At 43.4% G+C, this 15,542-nt stretch overlaps 1 protein-coding gene across 2 annotated transcripts in view; it reads right to left on the bottom strand.

Moving 5' to 3' along the window:
- The window catches only part of LOC144602254 (N-acetyl-beta-glucosaminyl-glycoprotein 4-beta-N-acetylgalactosaminyltransferase 1-like), a 569,664-nt gene that overhangs the window by 334,753 nt on the left and 219,369 nt on the right, over positions 1 to 15,542 (bottom strand). The gene's annotated exons all lie outside the window — the stretch shown is intronic.

Raw genomic sequence — 15,542 nt, 5'->3', positions numbered from 1 at the left:
TGTTATTTTGGCCACGTTGTTGATGTGGACAGATTGATCATGACTTTTATTCTTCGGAATGTGAAGCTTTCAACACCTCCCCTTCAGCACCATTGATGCGGACGGGGGTGGGTGGGGGGGTGGTGTACTCCACCCCAACTCCCAAAAGCGGCTGCACTGATGTCATGTAATGTAGCACCTGACACAGCATCAGGGCAACTCACAATACACCATAACAAATGTGATCGTTTTGACACATATTTGCTCTTGTGGTAAGGAGAATGCATCAATCAAACTGTACAAGACGCTGCCCCAAAACCGCAACATTAAAACAACCATACACACACTATTTGTGTGTCAGGAGGAGCGTTTCGACCAGAAACGTCACCTACGCCTTTTTTCCACAGATGCTGCCTGACCCACTGAGTTACTCCGGTATTTTGTGATTATCTTCAGTGAAACCAGCACCTGCAGTTCCCTGCTACACACACTATTTTATTGTTTTTAGCTGAGGATAAACATTATGTTTTTAGAGGGGTTCTTGCTTTTAAAAAAAATTGCTGCATTTAATTTTTTACCTCATCTCATCTAGATGCCACCTCACAGTGTGGCATTCACTCAGTATTGGCTATAGAGTGTCAGCCTGGATATAGTGCCGGTTAACATAGACCTCAGTGTGGTCCATTACAAAAGGGGAAACCACTAACATTGAGTATAGGAGCAAAGAGGTCCTTCTGCAGTTGTATAGGGCCCTAGTGAGACTGCACCTGGAGTACTGTGTGCAGTTTTGGTCTCCATATTTGAGGAGGGATATCCTTGCTATTGAGGGCGTGCAGCGTTGGTTTACTAGGTTAATTCCCAGAATGGCGGGACTGTCATATGTTGAAAGACTGGAGCGGCTAGGCATGTATACACTTGAATTTAGAAGGATGAGAGGGGATCCTATCGAAACATATAAGATTATTAAGGGGTTGGACACGGTAGGAAACATGTTCCTAATGTTGGGGGAGTCCAGAACCAGGGGCCACAGTTTAAGAATTTAGAACGGAGATGAGGAAAAACTTTTTCAGTCAGAGAGTTGTAAATCTGTGGAATTCACTGCCTCAGAAGGCAGTGGAGGCCAATTCTCTGAATGCATTCAAGGGAGAGCTAGATAGAGCTCTTAAGGATAGCGGAGTCATGGGGTATGGGGAGAAGGCAGGAACGGGGTACTGATTGAGAATGATCAGCCATGATCACATTGAATGGTGGTGCTGGCTCGAAGGGCTGAATGGCCTACTCCTGCACCTATTGTCTATTGTAAAGGCTCATCTGCAAAAGAGTGTTCATAACATGAGAAAATTTTATATGATATAAGAAGAGAAAATGTTTAATACGTTTGAATTTAAATATCCAGGTACATAGATAGGACAGGTTTACAAGGATCTGGACCAAACACAGGCAGATTGGACTAGTTAGTGTAGAGGGGATATGTTGGCCGGTGTGGGCAAGTTGGGCCAAAAGCCCTGTTTCCACACTGTATGACTCTATGAAAAAGAGTCTTGACCCGAAACATCACCCTTTCCCTCTCTCCAGAGATGCTGCTTGTCCCGCTGAGTTACTCCAGCTTTTTGTGTCTATGATTCTCCATGACTCTATATGAGAGATTTAGTTAAGAATGTAACCAGGGTCTTCAATATGAACAAAACAAATATGAAGGTCAAGTTAGCTGTAGTACACCTGCAATGCCAAACATTTGAAATATTTCTTCATAGGCTGGGATAGCCGCCAGCCACCTATTTTTCCCATAATTAAAACATATACATTTCATTATTAACAAAATCCTGAAGGAAAACCGATCCTATTAAGGCTGACGAGAAAGATTGTGAAATATAGTAACAGATTAAGGAGAGCTTTATAATGTTGTTAAAAAGGACGGGGAGGATTTTGGAGTCCAACAAAGGTTGACCAAGAAGTCAATCGAATGGAAGGAAGCAGAAAATAAAAGCAGAGGCAGCAAGAAACACAAAATCAGATTAGAGAAGCTTCTTCGGGTGTGTTAAAAGGAAAAGATTTGAGATAAATTGTGATTCTCTCCCATGCACGGATAAACAGGAGAAAATAATGAGGAAATAAGAAAAAGGCACATTTGTCTCTGTCTTCACAGCAACAACACAAAACTGTTCTGAAAACGGTAGAAGGCTTGAAGACACTGGAGGTAGGAAAGAAAGATTACAAGAAAGATTAATAAGACTCAAAGATAACACATCTCCTGGATTTGATAACCCTCATCCTAATGCTTTAAAATGTGGCTACAGAGGTTAATTTTAATCTTACAGAATTTTCTACATATTAGAATCACTATGGATTTAAAGATAGTCGATGCAGCAATGGAGTCATAGATTCTGTCACACAGTGTGGAAATAGGCTCTTTGGCTCAACTTGTCCACACTGACCAACATGTCCCATCTACACTAGTCCCACCTGCCTGCTTTTGGCCCATATCCCTCTAAACCCATCCTATCCATGTAAATCGTGCAATAGAATCATGCTTTTCAAGAAAAGACAGAAAACCGAGAATATTATCAGACTGAAATAGATGGTTGGGGAATGATAGAATTAAGTCTGTGGCACTGGGACACTTAGAACATTATTACAATGTCGAACACACTTAATAGAAATTTACAAAGGAAAATCATCTGCAAAAGACTATTTTTATAGTAACTAGAAAAATAGAATTGCATTTATATAGCAACTTTCACAACCTCATGTCATCCCAATGTACTTCACAAGTAATGAAGTACTTTTCAAAATGTGAAGGCTACGATCAAGTCTGCAAAGCATTACTGTCACGCACAAGGCGCAAATCGGGAGTGTTGTGAAATACTCTGCACTTGTTGAAATACATGCCACTTTAATGACACTTAACGCCATTATCAGGATAGAACAGCTGAGGACTCAATCTACCATTTTAAACATTTGCTTCTTCCACAGATGATGCACCATAACTATAGTGTGTACTGTCCACAAGATGCATTGCATCACCAATCCAAGTACTATTTACAGCACCTTCCAAATCCCTAACCACACCTTGTAGGGTAAAGCAGGAATGTGCAAGGGAGCACTGTGCAACGGTGGCACAGTGGCGCAGTGGTAGAGTTGCTGCCTTTACAGCGTCTGAGACCCGGGTTCGATCCTGACTACAGCTACTGTCTGTACGGAGTTTGTACGTTCTCCCCGTGACCCTGTGAGTTTTCTCCGGGAGCTCTGATTTCTACCCACAATCCAAAGACATACAGGTTTGGAGGTTCATTGGCTTTGGAGATAATTGTAAATCGCCCCCGGTAGGATAGTGCTGGTGTGCGGGGATCGCTGGTTGGTGCAGATTCGGTGGGCGAAGGGGCCTGTTTCCACGCTGTATCTCTGAACTAAACTAAACCAGCACTTCCAAGAGTTCTTCTCGGTTCGTGAGATGAGAAGAACAATTTTTCATGCAGAGAATTGCAATTCACCATTCCAGAGTGTTGTGAATATCAATAGAGTTTCATGAGGAAAAGAGCAATCTTTATCAGAGATGAATAAAGTTTTGGTTAACATGGAAATAACATTTGTGGGGATTGTGCCTGAGGTGGATGAAGGGTATTGTTCCTCCTACTGCTTACGTTCTGATCTTTATGGAGACACGAAATCCAGTGAGTATACCCCTCACCCACATAGTGAAGCAACCTTATCTGCAGCCATGGCACCATGTTCTATTTCATGCGAGCCTTGGGCTTGACACTGTTCATATGCTCAAAAAACCCTTTGTTGGTGGAAATTAATTTGGGGATTTTGCATTGCATGATTGTTAGATTTTGCTTTGCATGATTGTTTAATTGCATCATTCTCAACAGATGCCTTGATGTTTCATGGTAGCACCTAACTCTTTAACAATCTCTCGTTGGCTTGTTTCATTGAAATTCCTGAACTTGAACTGTGGATAATTTGAGAATAGAATGAATCAGCAGGCTTCATGGACCGTTCAGTTCGTGGCAAACATTCCTGAACTAAAGGAGAAAATTCACTGAAGTTCGACTTAATGCAGTGGAAATGATATTCATGGCGCAAAGATTAGAATATAATGTGTGTGGTGATGACCCAATGCATTATTCCTATTTATGAAGTGGATTAAAGTACATAATTTATGAGCCTTCATCCCCCGTTCCCAAGCCACCTCCCCACCGAATCTATCTCAGTGCTCTGCCATTCTGTATGTTGTCAATGCAAAAGCAGAACCACTATTCCTGAACTCCAAAGAGAAAAGGAAACCTATATGTTCTGGAAACGCAAAAGGACACCAGGTTAGTCTTTCGACACTAGGAATACAGGCCCTTCAGCACACCAAGTCCGCGCCAACCAGCGATCCCCCATACATTGACACTATCCTACATGCTAGGGACAATTTTGCATACTTTTTACCAAAGCCAATTAACCTACAAACCTGTACATCTTTGGAGTGTGGGAAGAAACCAGAGCACCCAGAGAAAACCCACACGGTGACAGGGAGAATATACAAACTCTGTACACACAGCACCTGTGGTTAGGATCAAACCCATGTCTTGGGTGCTGTAAAACAGCAACTCTACTGCTGCGCCACTGTGCTGCGTTAAAATCTCTAAAGTCTAACATAACGTCCAATAGGGATTGTAAAATCCCTCCATCTCACAACAGTGCATGACGAATTTGGCTTTAATTCCCGTCTGTTCTGCCTCCAACTCCTTTCAGCTTTAATCATAGTCACAGTCATACAACAGAGAAGCAGGCCATTCATCCCACCTTGTTTGTGCCAACCATCAATCACCTATTTATACCAATCCTACACGAATCCCATTTATTTCTCCTCACATTCCCAGCAATTCTCCCTAGTTTCTCCAACTGATCTACATTCTAGGGGAAATTCAAATGGCCAATTAATCCACCAATATAGACACAAAATGCTGGAGTAACTCAGTCTGACTGGCAGCATCTCTGAAGAGAAGGAATGGGTGACAGCGAAACGAATGCCGAGCCTGCGTTCGGTCTCGCGGATGTACAGGAGTTGACACCTGGAACAGTGGAATCCATTTGTTCGGAACAACAGATCGTTTTGCAGAACTCCGCTCAGTCCGCCTTAATCTACCTGATCTCCCGGTTACTCAGCACTATAATTCCCCCTCCCATTCCCAATCTGACCTTTCTGTCCTGGGCCTCCTCCATTGTCAGAGTGAGGCCCAGCGCAAATTGGAGGAACAGCACCTTATATTTTGCTTGGGTAGCTTACACCCCAGCAGTAGGAACATTGACTTCTCTAACATCAAATAGCCCTTGCTTTCCCTCTCTCTCCATCCCCTCCCCCTTCCCAGTTCTCCCACCAGTCTTACTGTTTCCGACTACATTCTATCTCTGTCCCCCCACTCCCCTGACATCAGTCTGAAGAAGGGTCTCGACCCGAAACGTCACCCATTCCTTCTCTCCAGAGATGCTGCCTGTCCCGCTGAGTTACTCCAGCATTTTGTGTCTACCTTCAATTTAAACCAGCATCTGCAGTTCTTTCCTGCACAATCCACCAATATGCATGTCTTTGGGATGTGGGAGGAAATTGGAACTTCTAAAGGAAACACATGAGGTCACAGACAGCACCCGAGTCAGGATTGAAGCTGGGACATGGAAGCTGTGAGGCAGCATCTTTACCAGCTGTGCCGCCCTGCTCATCTTCACCCTGACGCCACACTCTAGTTGAGCAAGACTCACCCTCTGTACGCACAGTGAGGGAGCTGCAACTCAAACGGAGAGGTGCAACCCAAATCAACTCAGCTGCAACTCACATTTATGTTTCCTAGATCTTGCCCATGAACCTGTCAAAGAATGGCCAAAATAACATCGTCAACTGCACTCTGAATGGGGATTTACTTTTCCCACTAACATAATAAAGTTGTATAATTAGGACATGAATCTTCATCGTAAACAACTCCTTCCAATCATACTGCAGATATAAAAATCTTAGTTAGTCTGTGGACATTAGTTTCTCCCCCCCGGGGCAAAATGGGAGGAAGGGGTAATTTTCTACTTCATTAATTCCAATTTGGCGATGTCCATGTGTTTGATGAGAAAAACAGACTGTGAAATTATGAAACTTCAGCAGTGTGAGGCGATGTGTGATTAATATAGCCACCAAATCTGCAGAGAGACGAAGGCACAGTAAATAAGAAAGGCAGGGTGAAAATAAAATCAATGAGAATAAATGATGCCATCTTTCGTCAGTGAGGAGCTGGGAGGTATTTATACTCATGGATTACTCATGGCATAAATTGTCCCTTGTTAACAAGGATGCAACGAATGGTGTGCAAGGTGGCAGCCAAGGGGCATCTATCCCATGGGTTAATCCAGTCCAGTCTGTCTCAGTCAACAGTGAAGATACACATTCTATCTGCTGCCCTGTAACTCTGTCCCTGAGGAACCCCTACCCCTCTGAAATGCCAGCCACAACACAGTCTAACTGGCTGTCAAAGAACTGGAACAACTTTGTGTCACTGATTGAATAAGCATTGAAAAATATTTCAACTTTCAATAGAAAGTGAAATCATATTATTAAATAGCAAAAAAATCTTAAAATCCAGAAATAATATATTCCTTTATTTGTCCCACACCGGGGAAATTTACAGTGTTACAGCAGCAAAGTGGATAGCAAGAGAGCAAGAGATCATTCATTATAAATAAAAGTTCCATAAATTGTCATCAGTTTCCATGTGTTCTCAGCTGTTACTGTTGACTCGTCTGCTGGGAGCAGTTCTGGTTGTGCAGTCTCACGGCAGCGGGAAGGAAGGACCTCCTATATCTCTCCTTCACGCACTTGGGGTGAAGGAGTCTGTCACTGAAAACAATGGCATAGAACTAAAATTAAATAACATCTTTATTTCAAAGCTGGGAGCCATCTGAGACCCACTCATCTCTCTCAGTAGTGTTCTGCTCCACTGAAATGGTTTGTGCACAGTTTCGGGAACCTGATTGCCTGGTGGGACAGCTGAGAGATCAGATGTCCGGGTTGTCCACTGCTGGACTTCATGGATGTGGATAATTTGACAGCAATGAGGGACCCGCGGGAAGTTTGCCATTCATTTGCGCTTGCAAACAATTCTCAGAAGTGATTTAAAGATGAGCCTCTCTCTATAAATAGTTACTGTATGCAGAGCGGTTTAACCCAGAGTTTCCAACTCCACCAATTTCTGCTTTCAAATTTCCTTATGACATAGAAGTCCATTGAGTCTATGCCAAGCCACTTGTTTTCCTGTAACCAGCATGGCTTTAGAGGCCGCAGGTAATTGCCGAGAATTATGGACACAGCCCAGACCATCACGCAAACCAACTTCCCTTCCATTGACTCCATCTACACTTCACGCTGCCTCAGCAAGGCCACCAGCATGATCAAGGATGAGTCTCACTCATCCATTCCCTCGTCTCCCCTCTCACATCAGGCAAGAGGTACAGAAACCCACACCTCCATATTCAGGAACAGTTTTTTCCCATGTGTCATCAGGCAACTGAACCATTGTATCCCCAACTAGACAGTGGTCCTGACCTAATTGGAGACCTTCGGATTATCTTTAATTGGACTTTACCAGACTTTATCTTGCACTAAGCATTATTCCCTTCATCCTGTATCTGTACACTGTGCACGGCTTGATAGTAATCATGTGTAGTCTTTCCGCTAACTGGATAGCAACAAAAAAAGTTTTTCACTGTACTTCAGTACACGTTACAATAAACGAAACTAAACTAAATCTATTCTCTCACACATGCCTGTTAACCCCCCCCCCAACCCAATCTCACCAGTTGTTACATGAATTGGCTACTGTAAATTTCCCCACACTAAGCACAATTTACAGTAGCCAATTAATGTAACAAGCCTGTGAAGTGGGGAAAAAACCCACCCATTGAGTTACATTAATTGGCTGCTGTGAATTTCCCCTGGCGTGGGATATTTGTCCCTCTGACGTGGGAAACAGCCAGAGCACCCAGGGGAATCCCATGCTGCCAGAAGAAGTATATGCAAGGTGCACATAGAGGGCACTAGAGAGGAGGATCAAATCTAGGCCACAGAAGCTGTGTGATATCTGGACTGCCAATGTTGGAGACAGTCTCCAAGAGTTAAAGATCTTCCTGCCATGACAGTGGTGAGGTGGGGAGAATACTGGACTCCTCTTTAGAATGCACAGCGTGGAGTGTTATTTTTGTCCTAATAAGCTGCAGAATGAGATCCCATAAACCAGGGAAGGAAATGCCTGCCCTTTACATTCTTAAATAACAATCCCCAGCTGACAATCTGAAGATGCTCAGGTTTGCTCCTGCACAAAAACAAGGCATTCTTCAATTGAAAGGCTATTTATTAGAAGAAGTCTCGACTCAAAACGTGACCCATTCCTTCTCTCCTGAGATGCTGCCTGTCCCGCTGAGTTACTCCAGCTTTTTGTGTCTATCTTCGGTTTAAACCTGCGTCTGCAGTTCCTTCTTACATGCTATTTATTAACGTAATCAGATTCTTTGCTCCCAAATTCCACAGTGCACTCTCCAGCTGAATTTGTCTTCCATTTTTTTGCTATTGGGTTGTCCTATTTTCATTCATCATATCATCATATCATCATCATATCATATATCTACAGCCGGAAACAGGCCTTTTCGGCCCTCCAAGTCCGTGCCGCCCAGTGATCCCCGTACATTAACACTATCCTACACCCACTAGGGACAATTTTTACATTTACCCAGCCAATTAACCTACATACCTGTACGTCTTTGGAGTGTGGGAGGAAACCGAAGATCTCGGAGAAAACCCACGCAGGTCACGGGGAGAACGTACAAACTCCTTACAGTGCAGCACCCGTAGTCAGGATCGAACCTGTGTCTCCGGCGCTGCATTCGCTGTAAAGCAGCAACTCTACTGCTGCGCTACCGTGCCGCAGTAGTGTAATCTTCCAGAATTGGTTTAATTATGATCGACAATCTGTTTAATTTAGTTTAATTTGGTTTAGGGATACAGTGCGGAAACAGGCCCTTCGGCCCACCGAGTCCATACTGACCAGCGATCCCCGCACACTAACACTATCCTACACACACTAGGGACAATTTACTATTTTACCAAGCCAATTAATTCGGTGCGTAGGGTAGTGCTAGTGTACGGGGATCGCTGGTCAGCGCGGACTGGGTGGGCCGAAGGGCCTGTTTCCACACTGTATCCTTAAAGTCCAAAACTCTAAACTCTAAAGTACTTGGATGGCAAAAGCAAGGCAGGCCACAAGTCAAATGGTGATAAATGGATTAGTATAGACAGGTATGTGATCATTGGCACGGACATGGAAAGTTGAAGTGCTCTCTGATTATACAGTAAACGTTAGCAATATTACACACGATATAAATAATGGTCATCTTCAGTGACCTCTGCTCCTGAGAATGCTGCTATTGTTTTCCGGCTTTTTACTTCTGTTTGGATGCCAACACAGTTAATATATTCTCTACAGTTGTTTCTCTGTAACATTCTGATCTTCGCCACAGGGATAAATCTACAGGGATAAATCTACTGAATATTAATAAGTATTCACCTGACTTATTCTGAATGTAAATTTTCTTTTATTTGTTTTCAGTCGTATGATAATTTTGATCTATGTGTCTAATAGGGTATTAACTGTTCTTTTGTTAAATTTAGAAACACAGAGTGGAAACAGGCCCTTCAGCCCACCGAGTCCGAATACCAGCACTATCCTACACAATAGGGATAACTTACAATTGTAAATCTTTACCGGAGCCAATTAACCTACAAACCTGTACGTCTTTGGAGTGTGGGAGGAAACTGGAGCACCTGGGGAAAACCCACGTGATCACAGGGAGAATGAAAAAAACTCTGAAGAGACAGCACCTGTAGTCAGGATCGAACCCTGGTCCCTGGCGCTGTAAGGCAGCAACTCTACCACTGCGCAACCCTCTGATCTGTTGAGACAATATGTCAAGTCCAACAAATCCAACTCCGTCCAATTCTGAGGTGTTCAAGTCAGGAGATATCAACCTGTACAGGAAATCTAGGTATGATTATCACAATGCCTTCATAGAAACATAGAAGCATAAAAAATAGGTGCAGGAGTAGGCCATTCGGCCCTTCGAGCCAGCACCGCCATTCAATATGATCATGGCTGATCATCCAAAATCCGTACCCCGTTCCTGCTTTCTCCCCATATCCCTTGATTCCATTCGCCCTAAGAGCTAAATCTAACTCTCTCTTGAAAACACCCAGTCAATTGGCCACCATTGCCTTCGGTGGCAGAGAATTCCACAGATTCACAACTCTCTGGGTGAAAATCCTTTTCCTCATCTCAGTCCTAAATGGCCTACCTCTAATAATTTTATATGTTTCAATAAGATCCCCTCTCATCCTTCTAAATTCCAGTGTATACAAGCCAGTCACTCCTGTCTTTCAACATACGACAGTCCCGCCATTCCGGGAATTAACTAGCGAACCTACGCTGCACTCCCTCAATATCAAACCTCTATACATATTTGCTTGGAAATTATCCGGTATATACTCCAGGAAATCCTCCTCCTCAGCGTTGTTACCAATTTTGTTGGCCTAATCTATATGTAGATTAAAGTCGCCCATGATAACTGCTGTACCTTTGCTACACGCATCCCTAATTTCCTATTTGAAGCTATCCCCAACCTCCCTACTGCTGTTTGATGGTCTGTATACCACTCCAACAAGTGTTTTCTGCCCTTGACTATTTCGCAGTTCTACCCACACCGATTCTACAGCATCCAAGCTAACCCTAACCCTAATATCTCTACTTGCTATTGCATTAACCTCCTCTTTAATCAGCAATACCACCCCACCTCCTCTTCCTTTCTGTCTATCCTTCCTGAATATTGAATACCCCTGCACATTGAGCTCCCAGACTTGGTCACCCTGGAGCCATGTCTCCGTAACCCCAACTATATCATATCCGTTAACTACTAACTGCGCATTCAATTCATCCATCTTACTATGAATGCTCCTCGCATTAAGGCACAATGCTTTCAGGTCTGTTTTTCTTTTCTCCTTTCTACCTTTTCCTTCTGCCCTCATTTTACGGCCCTCTGTCTCCCTGCATTGGTTCCCATCCCCCTGATGATGTTTCTGCAGACTAGGGAACCTAGAGCCAGGGATATGCTCTCAGAATAGAGGCTCAGTCTTTCTGGATAGAGATGAGAAGGTTTTTCACCAGTATAAAGGTTGGGAAGTCATGTTACAGTTATATAAGATGTTGGTGAGGCCACATTTAGAGAATTATGTTCAGTTGTGGTCACTGTGATATAGGAAAGATGTTTGTCGAGCTTGAAAGGGTTCAGAGAAGATTTAACAGGATGTTGCCAAGATTCAAGCGACTGGGCTACAGGGAGAGGTTGAGCAGGCTAGGACTCTATTCCTTGGAGTGCATGAGGATAAGGGGTGACCTGAGAGTGGTGTACAAAGTCATGTGAGGAATAGATTGGGTAAACACAGTCTATTGCCAGTTATGGGAGAATCGAGAACTAAAGGACATAGATTGACGGTGAGGGGGGAAAGATTTAATTGGAACCTGAGGGGTAACTTTTTCCCACAAAGAGTGATAGATGTATGGGACAGGCTGCCAGAGGAGGTAGTTGAGGCAGGAACTATCGCAACGTTTAAGAAACATTTAGACAGGTACATGGATAGGGTAGGTGTAGAGGGATATGGGTCAAAGGCAGGCAGGTGGGACTAGTTTAGATGGAGCATATTGGTTGGGCTGGGCAAGTTGTGCCGTGGAGCCTGTTTCCACGCTGCATGACTCTATGACTCTATCTATGGAGATCTGTCCCAACAGGGCTGTGGAGACTCAGTCGCTGAGTAAATCCAAGACAGAACACGATAGATGTTTAGATGTCAGGGGAATCAAAGGATACAGAGATAATGCGGGGCAGAGGCACTGAGATAAAACATCAACCATAATCTTATTGAATTTTGGCTAGGTATGATAAGTCAAATGGCATCTTCCTGCTTCTAAGTAACTTGTCAGAGGAACTGTATAACAACCCACATTAGATCAATAACAATATTTTTAAATGGCATATTGGAAAAACCAAAGTCACTTTCTTCCAGCAGTTTGTTTGTTGCTGTTGTTTTTTTTCCGTTCTTGTTGCAGATTCTAATCCCTAGATTCCATTTCTCTCCCTGTCTAAAGCCGAACCTGGATTTAGAAACTAGTCTCATATTTGATTATGCCTAATCAATATGATCTGAATAATCAAATATTCATATTTGATTATTCAGAACACATATCCTTGACATTGGTCCCAACACTATTTTCATGCCCCTATCTCAGCCCATCTGCCACTGAACCCCTCATCCACATCATTGTTTCTTCCAGACTTGACTTCTCCAACCTTCCTCTCTCCGCCATCGACAAACTTGACGGCATCTTAAAGCCTTGGTGCTAATTCACAACAAAAACAGAAAGTGATAGAAACATTCAGCAGTTAATGTTTCAGTCCACTGATGCCAACTGATCAGTCTGTCCTCATGTAAAATTATCCTCAGATTATAAAACCTTCCCCCTATCGTGCTCTGGTTTCCAATTATTGCTTTTCAATCAAGTGGCCTGTTTTACTTCGTTTGTAGACCAAGTTGGACCTTATTATCAAGGAGCAAACTCTTTTATGTTTGTCCGTCTTTGGCTGGCAGGGTGGACGAGCCACCAGTTTGCCAATGTCTGGTGTGTCACCGCCTGCAGATGGGAATCACCTCTTTAAATATCGGCCGCACCCCTGCCACAAACTCGCCCAGAATGAAGTCCATTTACACACATGACTTCCACGCATCCGCACAGTCCAAACACTTCCCTCAGTCCAAGGGAGGGCAGTGTGGCTGCATGGGTTACCGTTTCTCATTTGCTGAATCTAATAGATATAATCGTTGATCATCTTTACTGCTTCAAAAAAAAATGACTACCTTGAAATAGCTTTGTTTGAAGTGCATTCAGAGAGCAATAGCTACAGTGAGAGAGGGCTGGAATTATAATTATAAGCACTGGAAGCCGTAGAATCCCACAAAGCTATAAATTGCAATCAAAGGTTGATGTAAGTATCAATTCCATTAAACAGTACATTTAGGTCCAAAGGGGAATGTAATGATACTCCTCTGAAATACAACAACACTGTCATAAACTATAGTATAAATCCAACACTAACATTTTAAAAAACAATGAACAGTGATTGATTGACCAAGAAAAGTTTTCATTACAATACAATGACTATGTTTTTAGGCTCCAATATAAAACATTTTGGTGGCAATAAGGTGGACTGGAACACCCAACAGCAATATAATAAAACTCTCCAAGCTGAAGCACAATGCTCAAACTACACGGTAAAACCCAAGATTATTCCAACATAAGACCCACATGAATACATACTGTAACTACCTTTCAACATTTCAGGCCAACAGTGTTTCCGAAACACTTTCCCCATGCATCAGCAATCTTTATTGCTGATAAAGATCCTACGTTTTCACAGTCATAAACAAATTATGTTGAGCCACTCCAGAATATCCCAAGGATATTTTGTGCACACATATGCGGTAAGAGTGTACAGTTATAATCAAACCGTGGCAACTCTGTCGAGACATTTTGCGACTTTAATAACACAGGCCACGCTTGCCTCTCCACCGCTGCGTGTCCCTCTGCACTTCTGTTTGAACTATTTCATTTCCTGCCAAACACAAGCCTCAGCCTTTATTAAAGAAAATGAATTGTGATATACAACCACATCAAGCAACAGCTATCATGAGAAACAGAATGTGGAGATGAAATTTCATTTATTTGATTGCTTTAACGCAGTGCCAATTTTTCACTTGCTTATCAGTCAGCTTCTTGGGGCCACAAAGCATTAACAGTAGTGCTTGGTGGGACGGTGGCACAGTGGTTGAGCTACTGCCTTGCAATGCCAGAGTCCCAGGTTCGATCCTGACCACGGGTGCTTGTCTGCACGGAGTTTGTACGTTCTCTCTGTGACTTGCCTGGGTTTTCTCTGTGATCTTCGGTTTCCTCCCACACTCCAAAGATGTACACTCCAAAGACGTACAGGTTTGTGGGTTAATTGGCTTGGTATAAGAGTGTGTAGTGTAGTGTTAATGTGCGGGGATCGCTGGTCGGTGCAGACTCGATGGGCTGAAAGACCTGCTTTCACACTATATCTCTGAACTAAACTAAACAAAACTAGTGGATGTTAATTAAATTCTGTTGGCTATACCTCCATCTGAAGAAACGGAAAAATAATCGTTAAAGGTCTAAGCCCATTGTCTGCCATGTGTAAGATCAATAAGCAATAATCACTTAGATTTGTAGGAAAGAACTGCAGATGCAGGTTTAAATCGAAGGTAGACACAAAATGCTGGAGTAACTCAGCAGAACAGACAGCATCTCTGGAGAGAAGGAATGGGTGACGTTTCGGGTCGAGACCCTTCTTCAGACTGATGTCAGGGGAGGGGGCAGGCCAAATCACAGATTTGTTTGGTTTATTTAAGTACTTCACTGATTTGACTTCAGCAACCATAGGCATTAGCCCACAGATCTGGTCAGCAGTTCCTGGAATTGAATGGTTGCAGAAAGAGCAATGCAGATTTATCCCCGAGTCCCATATTTCCTTTAATCTCCCCTTTCTCCTCCCCCAGCTGTCCCCTTCCACCTATATCCCTCCCTCTAGCCTTAGTTTAGTTTGGTTTAGTTCAGCGCGCAAACAGGCCTTTCGGCCTACCGAGTCACAGCAGACCAGTGATCTCTGTACACTAGCACTATCCTACACACTCGGGACAATTTACAATCTTTACCAAAGCCAATTAACCTTCAAACCTGTACGTCTTTGGAGCGTGGGAGGAAATCGGATCACCTGGGGAATACCGGGGAAAACGTACAAACTCCGTACAGAGAGCACCCCTAGTCAGGATTGAACCTGGGTCTCTGGCAGCAGCTCTACCGCTGCGCCACCATGGGTACTTCTCACACCTCCTCTTCTTTGCTTATCTGACACCTTTTGTCTCCTTTTCACTTCTGGCCATTGTCACTTAGTCCATCCATCTGCCGATCACCCCCTTCCCCTCACCTCTACCCACACTACCACTCACCTGCACCTCTCTTTTCCAGCTAACCTCCCCATTTACCATCACTCAAGGAAGGTCCCAACCCAAAACCTCTTCTGTTATCAAATGATGACTGACATTGAGATGCTCCAGCCTTTTGACCTTTTACTTGTGAACAAACATTTCTCTGCTTGTTAAACATAGACAAACCAAATTAGCTGAACCACATTACACGATGCAGGAAGCAAAGGCTGACCACAATAGAAGCCCTGGCTGCGAGTTCAACCCCATATCCTGCAACATCGATACGTGACAAAGAGGTCCTCCCTAACACTATCACTGAGCACATTCATTCTCGTGCTTTCAGTCCAATTCAGTTCAGTTTAGACACAAAAAGCTGGATTAACTCAGCGGGAAAAGTGGCATCTCTGGAGAGAAGGAATGGGTGACGTTTCGGATC

Source organism: Rhinoraja longicauda, chromosome 18, assembly GCF_053455715.1.
Source record: "Rhinoraja longicauda isolate Sanriku21f chromosome 18, sRhiLon1.1, whole genome shotgun sequence".
Taxonomy (NCBI): Eukaryota; Metazoa; Chordata; class Chondrichthyes; order Rajiformes; family Arhynchobatidae; genus Rhinoraja; species Rhinoraja longicauda.
The sequence above is the reverse complement of the archived record's forward strand: the minus strand, read 5'-3'. Positions and strand labels throughout refer to the sequence as shown.